The sequence below is a fragment of the Pezoporus wallicus genome, unplaced genomic scaffold (genome assembly GCF_028554395.1).
Source record: "Pezoporus wallicus isolate ANWC-B61680 ecotype Strahan unplaced genomic scaffold, APGP_CSIRO_Pwel_v1 contig_7682, whole genome shotgun sequence".
Lineage (NCBI taxonomy): Eukaryota > Metazoa > Chordata > Aves > Psittaciformes > Psittacidae > Pezoporus > Pezoporus wallicus.
Genome location: NW_026642022.1, coordinates 61,574 through 77,970, shown reverse-complemented (window position 1 = coordinate 77,970; position 16,397 = coordinate 61,574). Strand labels below are relative to the sequence as shown.

At 46.6% G+C, this 16,397-nt stretch overlaps 1 long non-coding RNA gene across 1 annotated transcript in view; it reads left to right on the top strand.

Moving 5' to 3' along the window:
* The first annotated feature begins 4,048 nt into the window (after positions 1-4,048).
* LOC130608559 (uncharacterized) overlaps positions 4,049-16,397 on the top strand; it is a 51,289-nt gene continuing 38,940 nt past the window's right edge. The window contains exons 1-2 of the long non-coding RNA XR_008974567.1: positions 4,049-4,141; positions 5,174-5,192. This is a non-coding gene — a long non-coding RNA (uncharacterized LOC130608559). The remainder of the gene's footprint in view (positions 4,142-5,173; positions 5,193-16,397) is intronic.

Sequence of the window (16,397 nt, the reverse complement as noted above, 5' to 3'; positions counted from 1 at the left end):
AACATAAATCCTAACCCCTAGCCATGAATCTCAAACTAACCCTAGCCCTACCCCTAACCCCAAACCCTAACCCGCTCTAACACAAACACTTACCCCCAACCCTCAACAAAACCCTAACCCTAAACCCTAAAACTAGCAATAAAAGTAGCCCGAACCCGAACACTTACCCAAAACCCTAAGCCAAACCTAAACCCCTAAAATTAACATTAACCCTAACCCTAACTCTAACCGTAACCCCAACCGTAACCACTAACCCTAAGCCTAACTCCTAAGCCTAACCCTAACCCTAAGCCTAACCCTAACCCTAACCCTAACCCTAACCCTAACCCTAACCCTAACCCTAACCCTAACCCCTAACCCTAACCCTAACCCTAACCCTAACCCTAACCCTAACCCCAAACCCAAACCCAAACCCAAACCCAAACCCTACCCCTAACCCAAACCCAAACCCAACCCCTAAACCTTAACCCTAACCCTAACCCAAAACGTTACCTTTACAAAGCTCACTGTGTTCTGAAGATGCCCAGCTCCAGCTTTCTGGCCTGGTTCTACCGCTCTGGGACTAGAAGCCAAATGTTTGTGCTCTATTAACTCCTGCTTGGCAGCCAGAAGCGGGCTCCTGAGAGGTTGGATTCAAATGGACTTTTAGTCGTGAAAGCGAGGAGCGATAGCAATGCGGGTCTCACTGTTGCAAAGCTCACTGTGAGCTGAAGAAGCCCAGCACCAGCTTTCTATCCTGGACCTTTTGCTGTGGGAGCAGAGGGCAATCATTCGTGCTCTACTAAATCTTCTGCCACTCAGCCAAGAGTGACCACCAGAGAAGTTGGATTCAAATGGACTTTTATGTGGGAAAGCGAGGAGCGACAGCAATGCTGGTGTCACCATTGAAAAGTTCAGTGTGTGCTGCAGATACCAAGAACCAGCTTTCCCTCCTGGCTCTTCAGGTGTGTGAGCAGACGGCGAAAATTCATACTCTACTCCCTCTGCTGCTAGGCAGCCGAGATATGGCTCTGGAGACATTGCAGTCAAATAGACTTTTAGTTGTGAAAGCAAGGAGCGACAGCAATGAGAGTGGCACCGTTGCAAAGCTCGCTGTGTGATGAAGATGCCCAGCATCACCTTTCTGGCCTGGTTCTTCGCCTCTGGGACTAGAGGCTAAATGTTCGTGGTCTGCTGACTCTGCTGCTTGGCAGCCGAGAGCCGGCTCTGAAGAGGTTGTATTCAAATGGACGTTTAGGTGTGAATGCTAGGAGCGACTGCAATGAGGGTGGTCCCGTTGCAAAGCTCACTGCGAACTGAAGAGACCCAGCACCACCTTTACCTCCTGGCTTTTTGGCTGTGGGAGTAGAGGCCAAATATTCATGCTCTGCTAACTCTGCTGCTGCTAATTTGAGAGTGACCACCGGAGAGGTTGGATTCAAATAGACTTTTAGGTGGGAAAACGTGGAGCAACTTCATTGCGGAAGGCACCATTGCAAAGCTCACTGGGTGTTGAAGATACCAAGCACCAGCTTTCCCTCATGGCTCTTCAGCTCTAGGAGCAGAGGCCAAATGTTCATGCTCTACTCACTCTGCTGCTTCTGTGCCGAGTGACCACTGGAGAGGTTAGATTCAAATAGACTTTTAGGTGGGAAAGAGAGGAGCAGCAACAATGCGGCTGGCAATGTTACAAACCTCACTGTGTTCTGAAGATACCAAGAACCATCTTTTCCTCCTGGCTCTTCAGGTGTTTGAGCAGAGGGTGAAAATTCGTACTCTACAGGTACTCCGAGAGAAGCAGCCTCTGTATCCGTCCTATTTGATATTGAAAAGGAGGAAGAGATTGCTGTCACTGGCAACAAGCGGCACATTCACATCCAGAGTTACGTAAGGGGTTAAACCACAAGAGCTGTTGCAGAGGCAGGCATCTGCAGCCCCTGCAGAGCAGGGTGAGCAGCTGTGAAAAAAAAAAAAAGGGAAAACCAATGGGGAAAGAGGGGGAGCTCAGGCAGCTCCTGTTTTTGAGCGTGGGAGGAGGGACGACGGGCAGAGGTTGGGGGAGTGGGCTCTTCTGTGGAAACGGATCGGTGTACGTGCTATGGGGTGTTTGGACGTAAGAAGTGAGACTGCCCTGGGGGGGGGAGGGGGAGCAGTGCCATGGGGTGGCTCCGGTGGCTGAATTGGAACTTGACTGACAGGGACCTGGGGAATCTACCCTAGCAGATCAACTGATTAAATTAAAACTACAGACTAGAGGAAATAAGAAGGAATTTTAGTGGATACAGGAGCAACTTATCTGGTGTTAAATCAGAGAGGAAAGAATTCGTTACAGATGTGGGTGCTACTGGCCACCAATTAAAAGTGGGGGTAAAAAAAAAAAAAAGGCACTCTATCTGAAACCTTTAAAGTACAAATTGGGAAAACAAATAGGAATGCATAAATTTTTATGCATGCCAAATTCTCTAAAATCTTTCTTAGGGCGAGAAGCAACATTTAAAGATGGCAAAATGGAATTTAGAGTTAAAAACAGTCAATTAATTGTAGTTTTGAGTTTATCTTTAATTCAACAGAAAAACCAAAAGAAGGACCTCCCTGAAATAGAAGAAAACCTTAATCAGGTATATGTGGGAGTACGGGCATCTGAAGTTCCAGGGAAGGCAAAAAAATGCTTTGCCTGTTAAAGTGGAAATAAAAAAAAGGGGGGCCTGCCCAATTAGAATAAAACAATATCCCTTAAAATTAGAAGATCAAAGGGAATGAAAAAAAATTGATAAATTTTAAAATATAGATTATTAATTGAATGTGAATTGGAATAAAATACTCATATCTGGACAGTAAAGAAATATGATGGGAAAAGTTGCAGATTCGGTCACGATCTCAGGGTAATCAACAAAATTGCAGAGTATATTTGTCCAGTAGTAGCTAATTCGTATGATTTATTGACTAAATTGAATAACAAGCAGAAATGGCTTGCCGTCCTGGATTTAAAGGACACTTTCTTTTGCTTACCTTTGGCCAAAGAAAGCCAAAATTATTTGCTTTCTAATGAGAAAATCCTGACTCAGGAAGAAAAACTCAATTAACTTGTACAGTATTACTTCAGGGGTTTAAAAACAGTTCAGCGATTTTTGGAAATCAGTTAGCACGAGAATTAGAATTATGAAAGCCACCTGCTCAGACGGGGACTCTGTTACAATATGATGATGACCTGTTAAATGCTACAGAAACAAAGGAAGACTGTGTCCAGTGAAAGGTGGGATTATTGAATTTCTGGAACTGAATGGTTACCAGGTATGCAAACAAAAGGCCCAACTAATCCAAACCTGAGTTTTCTATCTAGGATATGAAATAACAGGAGGACAGAGAGAACTTGGAACTGCCAGAAAAGAAGCCATTTGCCAGACTCCATGATCATTGACCGTCAAGGAGCTCCGGGCATTCCTGGGAATGACAGGATGGTGCAGACTTTGGATCCATGATTATGGTGTTCTGGCTATAAGAACTGTTGAAGGGAAACCCTCCCTCTTTGGACTGGACTGATAAATCAGAGGAGGCTTTTAGGAATTTAAAGATAGAGTTTATGAGAGCTCCAGCTCTGGGACTTCCGGATGTGACTAATCCGTTTTGGCTATATTCCCACGAAAAACAAGGAATAGTCTTGGGGGTCCTTGCTCAGAAACTAGGACCATACAGAAGGGCAATGGTGTATTTTTCAAAGCAGCTGGATGAAGCGAGTAAAGGATGTCCCAGATGCCTAAGGGCTGTGGCAGCAGTCGTCATGAATATTGAAGAGGCTCACAAATTCACCTTGGGACAAAAGATTACTGTGCTAGTGTCCCATGTGGTATCAGCAGTCCTGGAACAGAAAGGAGCCCACTGGTTATCTCCTTCACGTTTTTTAAAATACCAGGCCACCATTGTAGAACAGAGTGATATAGAAACTGTGATCACTAACGCTGTGAATCCAGCATCCTTTTTGCAGGAACAATCGACAGAACTGCTAACACAAGACTACTTGACAACCATAGAGACTGTATATTTGAGCCGACCAGACTTGAAAGAAGACCCTCTGGAAGATGCTGATTCTTGGTTTACTGATGGTAGTAGCTTCATGAAAAATGGTAAACGAAAGGCAGGATATGCCATTACCATCACTTCACAGGTAATAGAAGCTAAACCTTTACCTGCAAACACCTCACATGGTGCTATCTGGAAAGAACGAGGACTTTTGAACACACAAGGGAAACAGATTAAACATGCTACAGAAATTTTACGATTACTGGAAGCTGTTCAGCTACCTGAAGAAGTCGCTATTATGTTCAGTAAAGGACATCAACAAGGTGACTCTGATCAGGAAATGGGAAATAATTTGGCTGATTTTGAAGCCAGACCTGAACAATCTCAAATCATGTCCTTAATCCCTGACGGCAAACTAACAATTGAAAAATCTAAACCAAGGTGTTCAAAAGAGGATAGAAAATTGATTGAGGATCTAAAGGGACAGGAAAATAAAGCGGATCGGGCTCAAATACCCGATGGGTGAATAGCAATCCCCTATAACCAACTCTGGAGGTTAGATCAGGAAGAACATAATAAAACTCATTGGGGTAGCAACTCTTTGTATAAATATTTAGAGAAACAAATTGTAGGAAGGAATCTATACACCACAGTTCAATTAGTGACAAAACAATGTCAGGTATGTCTTAAGAATAATCCAAAAACTGAAAATAGAAATCAAATTGGGACAATGGGGAGAGGAAGTTATCCAGGACAGCAGTGGCAAACAGATTTTTCTGAATTACCAAGAAAAGGGGGTTATCGATATTTGTTGGTGTTAATAGATACGTTTTCAGGCTGGCCAGAAGCATTCCTTTGTCGGACAAATAATGCAAGGCAGGTGATTAAAACATTATTAAATGAAATAATACCTCGTTTTGGAGCACCAGCCGCAATTTCTTCTGACCGGGGTTCACACTTTAGTGCAAAATTGTCACAAGAAATTAGCAAAAAATTAGAAATTGATTGGCAACTACATGTTTCATATAGGCCATCTGATTAAACAACAGATTAGTAAAATATGTCAGGAAACAAATTTCTATTGGTACCAGGCGTTACCACTGACACTATAAAGAATTCGAACTAAACCTCGATCAATAGAAGAGGTCAGCCCAGTGGGCAAGTACGAAAGATGAAGGAGATCCTCTACAGGAGAAGTGGAGCGGACCGTACCAGGTATTACTGACCACCTTTACAGCAGTGAAGATAAAGGAACAACCTGCTTGGACATATTATTCAAGAATTAAGAAAGCACCAGAGCCAGAGAAGACATGGCGGATCGAACCTTCAGGACCCTTATGTATGAAATTGCATCTGTCATAATTTGGACTCATATGATAACTGGCACACAAACTTGGGGCCAGAATTTATACCTGAAATTAGTGCAGAATGTTACTAATATTTTTAACCGTAGTGACTGTTGGGTGTGTGCACAGTTGCCTAAATCAGGAGAAAGCCTGGATCTCCCATTCATTGGCGTTCCAATTCCTAACTCTATCTCATGGACAAATTTGTGGGTGAACACTAACAATCTGTATTCGAAGGAAAGGTTAAAATTTGGAATAGTTAATCCTAATCCAGGTAATAAATATTACACCTGTGCACAAAGATGTATTACACCAGGAACCAGGCTAGGAAATCTAAATGCCACAGATGTAGGTCACCATTCAAATTGCAATCATAGTTCAGTTGTGGCCCGTTCCTATTAATATAGATGGTATCATAGGTGCTGAAATACCCGATGTTTACCAGCCTCTCTAAAGTGGTTTTACAAAACCAAATGTCTCTAGACATGTTACTGGCATCACAAGGAGGGGTTTGTTCCATAATCAATGAAAGCTGTTGTTCCTATAGAGACCAAAGTGGCACAATGAAAACATATCTGGAGGAAATTCGGAAACAAACTAAGATATTTCATGAAATGGCCATGGATGACACCTCCTGGGGTTTGGAAGAAATATGGAAAATGCTACATGGTTACCCAGTCTTTCCTGCTTGAGGCAACTGGTTGCAGGAATATTGATGTTAATTAATTTAATACACAAAGATGTATAACACCAGGAACCAGGGTAGGAGATCATGCTTGTTTAAATGCCACAGATGTAGGTCACCCTTCAAATTGCAATCATACTATTAATATAGATGGTATTGTAGTTCAGTTGTGGCCTGTTCCTAAAGGGAAAGGATGGTATTGGTTATGTGGAGAAAATGCTTATATGAGTCTGCCCCCCAACTGGAAGGGGGCATGCACCTTAGGTGCTATAATACCCAATTTTACTATTATCGACAGGTATCCTTTCGGCACCTGGATTAGAAGTTTTGCTAAATTAACTAAGCGAGGGTTTAACCCTATAATGGAACGGCACAGAGCATTTCATAGTTTTGTAAGAGGGCTAATTCCATCTTTGGCAGTAAGTGAATTAGAAAAAGCAATTGTAAATATCTCAGCAGCCATAGAGGAAATGGAAAGTAAAAACACTGATATAATTCAGGCAGAACAACAACAGATAACCAGGCTGTCTAAAGTGGTATTTCAAAAGCGAATGGCTCTAGACATGTTACTGGCATCACAAGGAGGGGTTTGTTCCATAATCAATGAAAGCTGTTGTTCCTATAGAGACCAAAGTGGCAGAATGGAAACAGATCTGGAGGAAATTTGGAAACAAACTAAGATATTTCATGAAATGGCCATGGATGACACCTCCTGGGGTTTGAACAAACATGGAAAAAGTTAACTTCTTGGTTATCCAATCTCTTCTCTTTGAGGCAACTGGTTGCAGGAATATTGATGTTGATTATTTTAATATTGATTACTTGTGGCATGATACAATGTTCCCTCTGGTGTTGTAAACGATCTATGATAAATTATGAAGATTGGAAAAGGAATGATATTAAGAACCCAGTAGACGCGGGAAATTATTTCAAAAAGACTTTTGATGGCAATGATAATGTACAAAATGTCACAGAAGAATTTGCAAAAGGACAGAAAAAGGGGGGAATTCGAGACAAGGGGGCACAAAATCACAAAATGGAATATAGAAACCTTTAGAATTAGTTTTAAGTAATGTTGAGTTTGATGGCTTTGTAACAGTAGCAATGGAAAATACCTGAGGTGCATGATACGTAGAGAAAAAAAATAGAGTACAGCTAGAGAACATACTGAGAATTCTCACAAGGTAAATCATTATAGTTGTGATATAGTTTTAAGAAAAGCAATCTAGAAGAACAGGACGCAGGGATAAGGAGTCTCTGGGAACTGCAGGTGTCCAGGATGGGCTACAGTTAAACTGACTGCTAAGTAGGAGGATAGGAGGATTATTATGTCTCTGGTGCTAACGAACCAATTAAACTGGTATGAGCATCTACTGGGCATGCTTCAAAGGCTTCCAGAAGTGATGAAGATTGTTGGAAGAAGTAAACGACCCTCAGAGACCACCACCACAATTCTGTACGCATGCGGGGAGCTTTCTGGAAAATTATGTAATCCGTACGTAGCCTCATGAATATGCATGTCTGCCCAGCGGCTATAAAAGGATGGCTTGTGTGGCAATGGAGAGGCACATGTTAGGAGGTGCTATCCCCCGTGTCTCCCGGTGCCGCAATAAAGAATACCTGCTTGTCAGCTTGAAAACTTTGTTGGCAAGTTTGTTCCTGGAGTTTTCTCCAAATCAAATTGCACTTTTAGGTGGGAAGCGACAGCAATGGAGGGGGCAGCATTGCAGAGCTCATTGTGTTCTGAAGATGACCAGCATGATCTTTCCTACCTGGTCCTTTGGTTGTAGGAGTAGAGGCCAAATGTTCGTCCTTACTTACTCTGCTACTGAGCAGCTGAGAGCGACCACTGAAGGTGTTCAGATTCAAATGGACTTTTAGGTAGGGCAACAAGGAGCGACAGCAATGCGGGTAGCATTTTTGCAAAAGTCACTCTGTGTTGAAGATGGCCAGCACCATGTTTCTTACCAGGTTCATTGGCTGTGGGAGCAGAGTCCAAATGTTTGTGCTCCACTGTCTCTGCTCCTGGGAAGCCAAGAGTGACCACCGGAGAGGCTGCATTCAAATGGACTTTTATGTGGGAAAGAGAGGTTCAACAGCAATGAAGGTGGCACCATTGCAAAGCTCACTGTGTGCTGAAGATGCCCAGCACCAGCTTTCTATCCTGGTTCTTTGGCTGTGGAAGCCGAGGCCAAACGTCCGTGCTCTACTCACTCTGCTTCTGGGAAGCCAAGAACTACCACCAGAGAGGTTGGTTTCAAATGGACTTTTAGGTATGAAAACAAGGAGAGACAGCAATGCGTGTGGCATCATTGCAAAGCTCACTGTGTGTTGAACATGCCGGGCACCAGTTTTCCATCCTGGTTCTTTGGCTGTGGGAGCAGAGGCCAAACGTTCATGCTATAGTCACTCTGCTGCTGGGCAGCTGACAGCGAGCACCGGAGAGGTTGGATTCAAATGGACTTTTAGGAGGGAAAGTGAGGAAGGACAGCAATGCGGGTGGCACTGTTGCAAAGCTCACTGTGTGTTGAAGATGCCACGCACCAGCTTTCTTAGCTGGCCTTTCGGCTGTGTGAATAGATGACAAACGTCCGTGCTCAACATAGGCTGCTGCAGGGCAGCCAAGAGAGACCACCAGAGAGGTTGGATTCAAATGGACTTTTAGGTGGGAAAGCGAGGAGCAACAGCAATGAAGGTGGCACCATTGCAAAGCTGACTGTGTGCTGAAGATGCCCAGGGCCAGCTTTCTTCCCAGGTTCTTCGGATGTGGGAGCAGAGGCCAAAAATTCCTGCTCTACTCACGCTGCTGCTGGGCAGCCGAGAGAGACCACCGGAGAGGTTGGATTCAAATGGACTTTTAGGTGGGAAAGCGAGGACAGACAGCAAACCGAGTGGGACTGTTGCTAAGCACACTGTGCGCTGAAGATGCCAAGCATCATCTTTCTATCCTGTTTCTTTGGCTGTTGGAGCAGAGGCCAAACATTCGTGCTCTACTCTCGCTGCTGCTGGGCAGCCAAGAGAGACCATTGGAGAGGTTGGATTCAAATGGACTTTTAGTTGGGAAACTGAGGAGCAACAGCAATGCGTGTGGCACAGTTGCAAACCTCACTGACCACTGAAGATGCCCAGGGCCAGCTTTCTTACTAGGTTCTTTGGCTGTGGGAACACAGGCCAATCGCTCGTGCTCTAGTCACTCTGCTGCTGGGTGGCTGAGAGCCAACACCAAAGGAGGTAGGATTCAAATGGACTTTTAGGTGGGAAAGCGAGCAGCGACAGCTATGAAGGTGGCATCTTTGCAAAGTTCACTGTGTGATGAGGGTGCCAGGCACTAGTTTTCTTACCAGGTTCTTTGATTGTAGTACCAGAATCCAAACATTTGTGCCGTACTCACGCTGCTGCTGATCGGCAGAGAGTGACCCCCAAAGAGGTTGGATTCAAATTGTCTTTTACGTGGGAAAGCAAGGAGCGACAGCAATGCGGGTGACGCTGTTGCAAAGCTCACTGTGTGTGGAAGATGCCCAGAATCAGCTTTCTGGCCTGGTTCTTTGCCAGTTTTCCATCCTGGTTTTTGGCTGTGGGAGCAGAGGCCAAATATTCATGCGCTACTCAGTCTGCTGCTGGGCAGCTGAGAGCGACCACCAGAGAGGATGGATTCAAATGGACTTTTACGGGTAAAAGCGAGGAGTGACAGCAATGCGGGTGGCAGTGCTGCAAAGCTCAATGTGCGCTGAAGATGCCCAGCACCCCCTTTCAGTCCTGGCACTTCTGCTGTGGGAGCATAGGCCAAACTTTCGTGCTCCACTCACACTGCTGCTGCTCAACCAAAAGCGACCAACAGAAAGGTTGGATTCGAATGGACTTTTAGGTAGGAAAGCCAGGAGCGACACCAATGCAGTTGGCACCATAGCAAAGCTCACATTGAGCTGAAGAGGCCCAGCACCAGCTTTCCCTCCTGGCTCTTCAGCTGGGGGAATAGAGGCCAGACATTCATGCTCTACTAACTCTGCTGCTGTTCATTTGAGAGTGACCACCGGAGAGGTTGGATTCAAATAGACTTTTAAATGGGAAAACGTGCAGCGACTGCAATGCGGGAGGCACCGTTGCAAAGCTCACTGTGTTGAAGATACCAAGCACCAGCTTTCCCTCCTGGCTCTTCAGCTCTAGGAGCAGAGGCCAAACTTTCATGCTCTAATCACACTGCTGCTGCTCTGCAAAGAGAGGGCACCGGAGAGTTTGGATTCAAGTGGTCTTTTAGGTGGGAAAGCGAGGAGAGACAGCAATACAGACGGCACAGTTGCAAAGCTCACTGTGAGCTGAAGAGGCCCAGAACCAGCTTTCCCTCCTGGCTCTTCTGCTGTGGGAGCAGACGAGAAACATTCATGCTCTTGTAACTCTGCTGCAGCTTCTCAGAGAGAGGGCACCCAAGAAGTTCTATTCAAATGGACTTTTAGGTGTGAAAGCGAGAAGCGACAGCAATGTGGATGGCACCGTTGCAAAGCTCACTGTGTGCTGAAGCGGTCAAGCACCAGCTTTCTGTCCTGGCTCTTCGGCTGTGGGAGCAGAAGCCAAACTTTTGTGCTCTACTAAGTCTGCTGCTTGGCAGCCGAGAGCGACCAAAGGAGAGGTTGGATTGAAATGGACTCTTAGGTGGGAAAGCGAGGAGCGACAGCAATGCAACTGGCACCGTTGCAAAGCTCACTGTGAGCTGAAGAGGTTCAGAACCAGCTTTCCGTCCTGGCTCTTTGCTGTGAGAGCAGAGGCCAAACGGTCGTGCTCTGCTCATTCTGCTGCTGGGTAGGCGACAGCGACCACCAGAGAGGCTGGATTCAAAAGGATTTTTGAGTGTGAAATCGAGGAGCAAGAGCTATGTGGGTGGCACCGTTGCAATGCTCAATGTGTGCTGAAGACGCTAGGCACCAGCTTTCGGGCCTGGTTTACTGGCTGTGGGAGTAGAGGGCAAACATTCATGCTCTACTCACTCTGCTGCTGGCTGGCCAAGAGCGGGCACAGGAGAGGTTTCTTTCAAATGGATTTTTAAATGGGAAAGGGAGGGGCGACAGCAATGAAGGTGGCACCATTGCAAAGCTCACTGTGTGCTGAAGATGCCCAGCACCAGCTTTCTGGCCTGGTTCTTCGACTGTGGGAAAAGAGGCCAAGTGTTCGTGCTCTACTCACACTGCTGCTGGGCAGCCACGAGTGACCACCGAAGAGGTTGGATTCAAATGGACTTTTAGGCGGGAAAGTGGGAAGAGTTATCAATGCATGTAGCTCCGTTGCAAAGCTCACTGTGTCCTGAAGATGCTCACACCAGCTTTCTGGCCTGGTTCTTAGAGTCTGGGAGAAGATGCCAAACATTCATACTCTAGTAACTCTGCTGCTGCTCAGCCGAGAGAGACAGCTGAAGAGCTTGGATTCAAATGGACTTTTAGGTGGGAAAACAAGGAGCGACAGCAATGTGAGTGGCACCACATCAAAGCTCACTGTGAGCTGAAGAGGTCCAGAACCACCTTTCTGTCCTGGCTCTTTGGCTGTGGGAGCAGAGGCCACACATTCATGTTCTACTGAATCTGCTTCTGGGCAGCCGAGAGAGACCACCGGAGTGGTTGGTTTCAAATGGACTATTAGGTTTGAAATCGAGGAGCGACAGCAATGCGCATGGCACCATTGCAAAGTTCAGTGTGTGCTGAAGATGCTGAGCAACAGCTTTCTGGCCTGGTTCTTCGGCTGTGGGTGTGTCCTGGGTTCAGAAGTAGCAGACATTTTTCTCCTTTTTGGTAGCTGGTGCAGTGCTGTGTTTTGACTTTCAGTCTGGGAACGGAGCTGGAAACAAGGATGTTTTGGTTTAACCAAGGACTTTGTGAGTCTCATGCTCTGCCAGGGAAAAGGGGAATTCAGGATGAAGCAGAGACAGGACACCTGACCCAAACTGACCAAAGAGATATTCCATACGACAGCACGTCATGCCCCGGAGGTAACTGGAGAGTTACCAGGAAGGGATAGGACTGCAGGGTTGGAGGAGGTATCGGTTGGTGCTTGGTCTGGTGGGGTGGGGCAAGTTATCGGTCAGCTGGTGCTGAGGTGTTGTATTCTCTTCCCTTTTTATTTCATTTATCATTATTATTATTGGTGGTAGCAGTAGTGATTTGTGTTATACCTTAGTTACTAAACTGTTGTTATCTCAGCCCATGGGAGTTACATTCTTTTCAGTTCTCCTCTCCATCTCCCCATGAGACGGGGGAAAGACAGAAGGGGAGGAGCAAGTGAACGAGTTGCCTGACTGGGTTTAAACCATGGAAGGGAGAAGGGGTCAAACATTCATGCTCTACTCACTCTGCTGCTGGCCTGCCGAGAGTGACCACCAGAGGTTGGTTTCAAATGGACTTTTAGGTCATGGAACTGTTGGAACAAGTCCAGAGAAGGGCCACGAGGATGATCGGGGTCTGGAGCACCTCCCGTATGAAGACAGGCTGAGGAAGTTGGAGCTGTTCAGCCTGGAGAAGAGAAGGCTGCGTGGAGACCTCATAGCAGCCTTCCAGTATCTGAAGGTGGCCTATAGGGATGCTGGAGAGGGACTCTTCATTAGGGACTGTAGTGATAGGACAAGGGGTAATGGGTTAAAACTTAAACAGGGGAAGTTTAGGTTGGATATAAGAAGGAAATTCTTTCCTGTTAGGGTGGTGAGGCACTGGAATAGCTTGCCCAGGGAGGTTGGGAATGCTCCATCCCTGGCAGTGTTCAAGACCAGTTTGGACGAGGCCTTGGGTGATATGATTTAGTGTGAGGTGTCCCTGCCCACGGCAGGGGGGTTGGAACTAGATGATCTTAAGGTCCTTTCCAACCCTAATTATTTTATGATTCTATGACATCTCTTTGTGAAAGCGAGGGGCAACACCAGTGTGGGTGGCAACGTTGCAAAGTTCACTGTGAGCTGAAGAGGCCCCGAACAAGCTTTGTGTCCTGGCTCTTCGGCTGTGGGAGCAGAGGCCAAACGTTCGTGCTCTGCTCACTCTGCTTCTGGGCAGCTGAGAGCGAACACGGGAGAGCTTGGATTCAAATATACTTTTAGGTGGGAAAACGATGATCTTAAGGTCCTTTCCAACCCTAATTATTCTATGATTCTACGATTCTATGACACCTCTGTGAAAGTGAGGATTGACAGCAATGCGGGTGGCACCATTGCAAAGCTCACTGTGAGCTGAAGAGTGTTGTATGGATTCAGTTAGCATGAGTCGGGCTTCTCAGTTAGCATAAGCAGAGCTTCAGTTAGCATAAGTAGAGCTTTTCTATAAGTGGAAACATACTAGGCCAGAGGGGAGGTTAGCCAGAGATAGCAGTGGAGGAAATGAAATTGCAACGTTAGCGATGGAATTGCAACGTTAGCGATGTTAAGAACAGATGTTAAGACAAAAAACAGGATGTAAAACTGCAGTGTTTGGATGTTGAGGTTAGTGCTAAACATAAGTAACTGTGGTAACTTGTATTAAGCAACTTTGTGTAAAACCCAATCAGAAGCTTGTTGGCAAGGCATGTTAACCAATCAGTGTGTAATCAATGTGTGGATTTGTGTGTAAAAGATCATGCCTGATGCTCAATAAATGGCAATTGCTTGATCACATTGATCGTCTCTGCGTTGTCCACTACTCCCACGTCGACAGAAGAGTCCCAGCACTATCTTTGTCTCCTGGCTCTTCTACTGTGGGAGAAGAGGTCAAACGTTCGTGCTCTACTCACACAGATACAGAACAGCCGAGAGCAACCAAAGAAGAGGTAGGATTCAAATGGAATATTAGGAGGGAAAGTGTGGAGCAACAACAATGCAGGTGGCACCATTGCAAAGCTCACTGTGTGTTGAAGATATCAGGCACCTATTTTCCCTCCTGGCTCTTCAGCTGCGGGAGCAGAGGCCAAACATTCGTGCTCTTAATACTCTGCTGCAGGACAGCGGAGAGCGAGCACCGGAGAGGTTGGATTCAAATGGACTTTTAGGTGATAAAGCGAGTAGCGACAGCAATGCAAGGGGCACCATTGCAAAGCTCACTGTGTGCTGACTAGGTCCAGCACCATCTTTCCCTCCTGGCTCTTCAGTTGTTGAAGCAGTGGCAAAACATTCACGCTCTTCTCACTCTGCTGCTGTGCAGCCGAGAGTGAACACCGAAGGAATTTAGATTCAAATGGACTTTTAGGTGGGAAAAGGAGGAGCGACACCAATGCGAGGGGCACCATAGGAAAGCTCACTTTGTGTTGAAGATGCCAAGCAGCAGCTTTCTATCCTGGTTTTTAGGCTGTGGGAGCAGCGGCCAAACGTTTGTGCAGTACTCACTCTGCTTCAGGGCATCCCAGAGCAACTACCGGAGAGGTTAAATTCAAATGTACTTGTAAGTGGGAAAGTGAGGATTGAGAGCAATGTGGGTGGCACTGTTGCAAAGCTCACTGTGTGTTTTAGATTTCAGAAACATGTTTTCCAACATGTTTCATTGGCTGTGGAAGCAGAGACCTGTTGCAGAATGACTCTAAGAGCAGGACCATAGAGCCCTGGAGGACTGCGCGAGCAAGGCAGGGGGTGGCCCCCACAGGTAACCGGAGACCGGACATGGGAGGAGAACGTGGAGGAAGCTGTGTGGGGCTAACCAATACTGTTGTGCCAAGAAGGAGTGGCTGAATACCACTCCTATATATATGTGAACTGCGTCACAAATAAAGTAGAAGTTTGCTTATCACCCATATTGGGTTGGCCTGTCTGCTTCTCCTCGCCGCTTACAAATGGCGCCCGTACAGGGATGCGGACTACAGGGCCCTGGTCACTGGGGACCCGGAATACAGGGCCCCGGTTTAACGGGGACCCGGACACAGGGCCCCAGTTAACGGGGACCCGGAACGGCGAATGAGCGGCGCCGGCGGCAGCGGCCGGGGAGCACGGGCAATGCTGCTGCGGTGGCGTGACGGACCCGGGTGCTTGGACTAACCGAAAGGAATCCGCCGCTGGGGCGAACCAGACACTGGAGGCCGATCCGGAGACCGAGGTTACAGGACGACCCAGAAGAAGACGATCCGGAAAAGGCTGGCCATGAAAATGGACTGAGAGGTAGCCCTGGACTTATTACAGTGCTTTTTATAAAAGCAGGGAACTGAGCCCTGAACTTATTACAGTGCTTTTTATAAAAGCGGGGAATTGAGCCTGAGACTATAAAGCAGCTAGCAGGTCTAGTGGCTGTACGGAAGGCTAAGGGATTTTTTGCAGATCCTAATACAATATTTGAGGAGAGTGAGTGGCGAATGTTTGGTGATGAACTATTTCACTCAGTGAAAAAGGCAAAGAAACTCGGTAAACCACAGAGAGAAGTAATGAACTGTATATAAAGATACAAGGCAGAAAAGAAAACTGCCGCGGTAGCAACGAAGAAACTAGGAACAGACGTCCCCGGTCGGTTGAAACCGGGGGAAGATTACAACTCGTTCCCCCCAACTCGCGGTTGCAGAGGGTTTCCCACTCCCCCCCCACCCCCCCAACCCCCCCCCCTTCCTTTTCTCCCCCCATCAGAAGGTGCCGCGGAGGAGGTGTAACCCCCTGCTCCCCCACCACCCCAGTTCCAAAAGTAGGGACTTTGAAAAGGACAGAGAAAGTATATTAGAAGGTATACGTATGATAAATGTCGAGGAATCCGAAAGAAAGAGGGCGGTGCCTCGGCGCCGGATCGATGGCTGCGCCTTTTTGAAGCACGCAGTAGAAAATAGGGATCATGCGCGAGCGGGAGATTTAAAGGAACTGCGAGCCTCTCCAACCCACTATGCCCTAGAGTGAAAAAAAAAAATTTAACTCAGTCACGGAGGAGCCAGGTCTGCAGATGGCTACATACCGATTGAGAGACATCTGATAAGAAAGACACAGCTGCGAGCAACGGAGACCCTGAGTTCAGCGCAGGATCAGCCCCCGAATCCCCTGAATCCAAGCCAGATTTATATCCTTTGCTTCCAGACCCTGACTCTTCGTCTCCCGGGTCGGTCTGCTCAGACTTACTGGCCCTGGAGACGCTCAGCTGTAACAATGGGTAACCAAGGATGCGATCATTACTGGGGAATTTTCTGCAATGGGCATCTTTGCATATCCTGTGTTTACTACACAGCAGGGGGCTAAAGAGTGGGAAGCTCTTGATCTCAAAATAGTTAAGGAGGCCTGACAAACAGTGACCACGTATGGGTTAAAATACTCTTATACTCAAGCTGTATATGTTAAGATTTTTTTGCAATTGACAGGGGGAGCCCATACAGTTTCCCTGTGATACTCATGTACTAGAAGTTGGTAAATATAAGTATGTCCAGGTTTCTATCAACCTTTGGAGACCTCTGTAGATAACTGCTGGCCACTTCTTCCA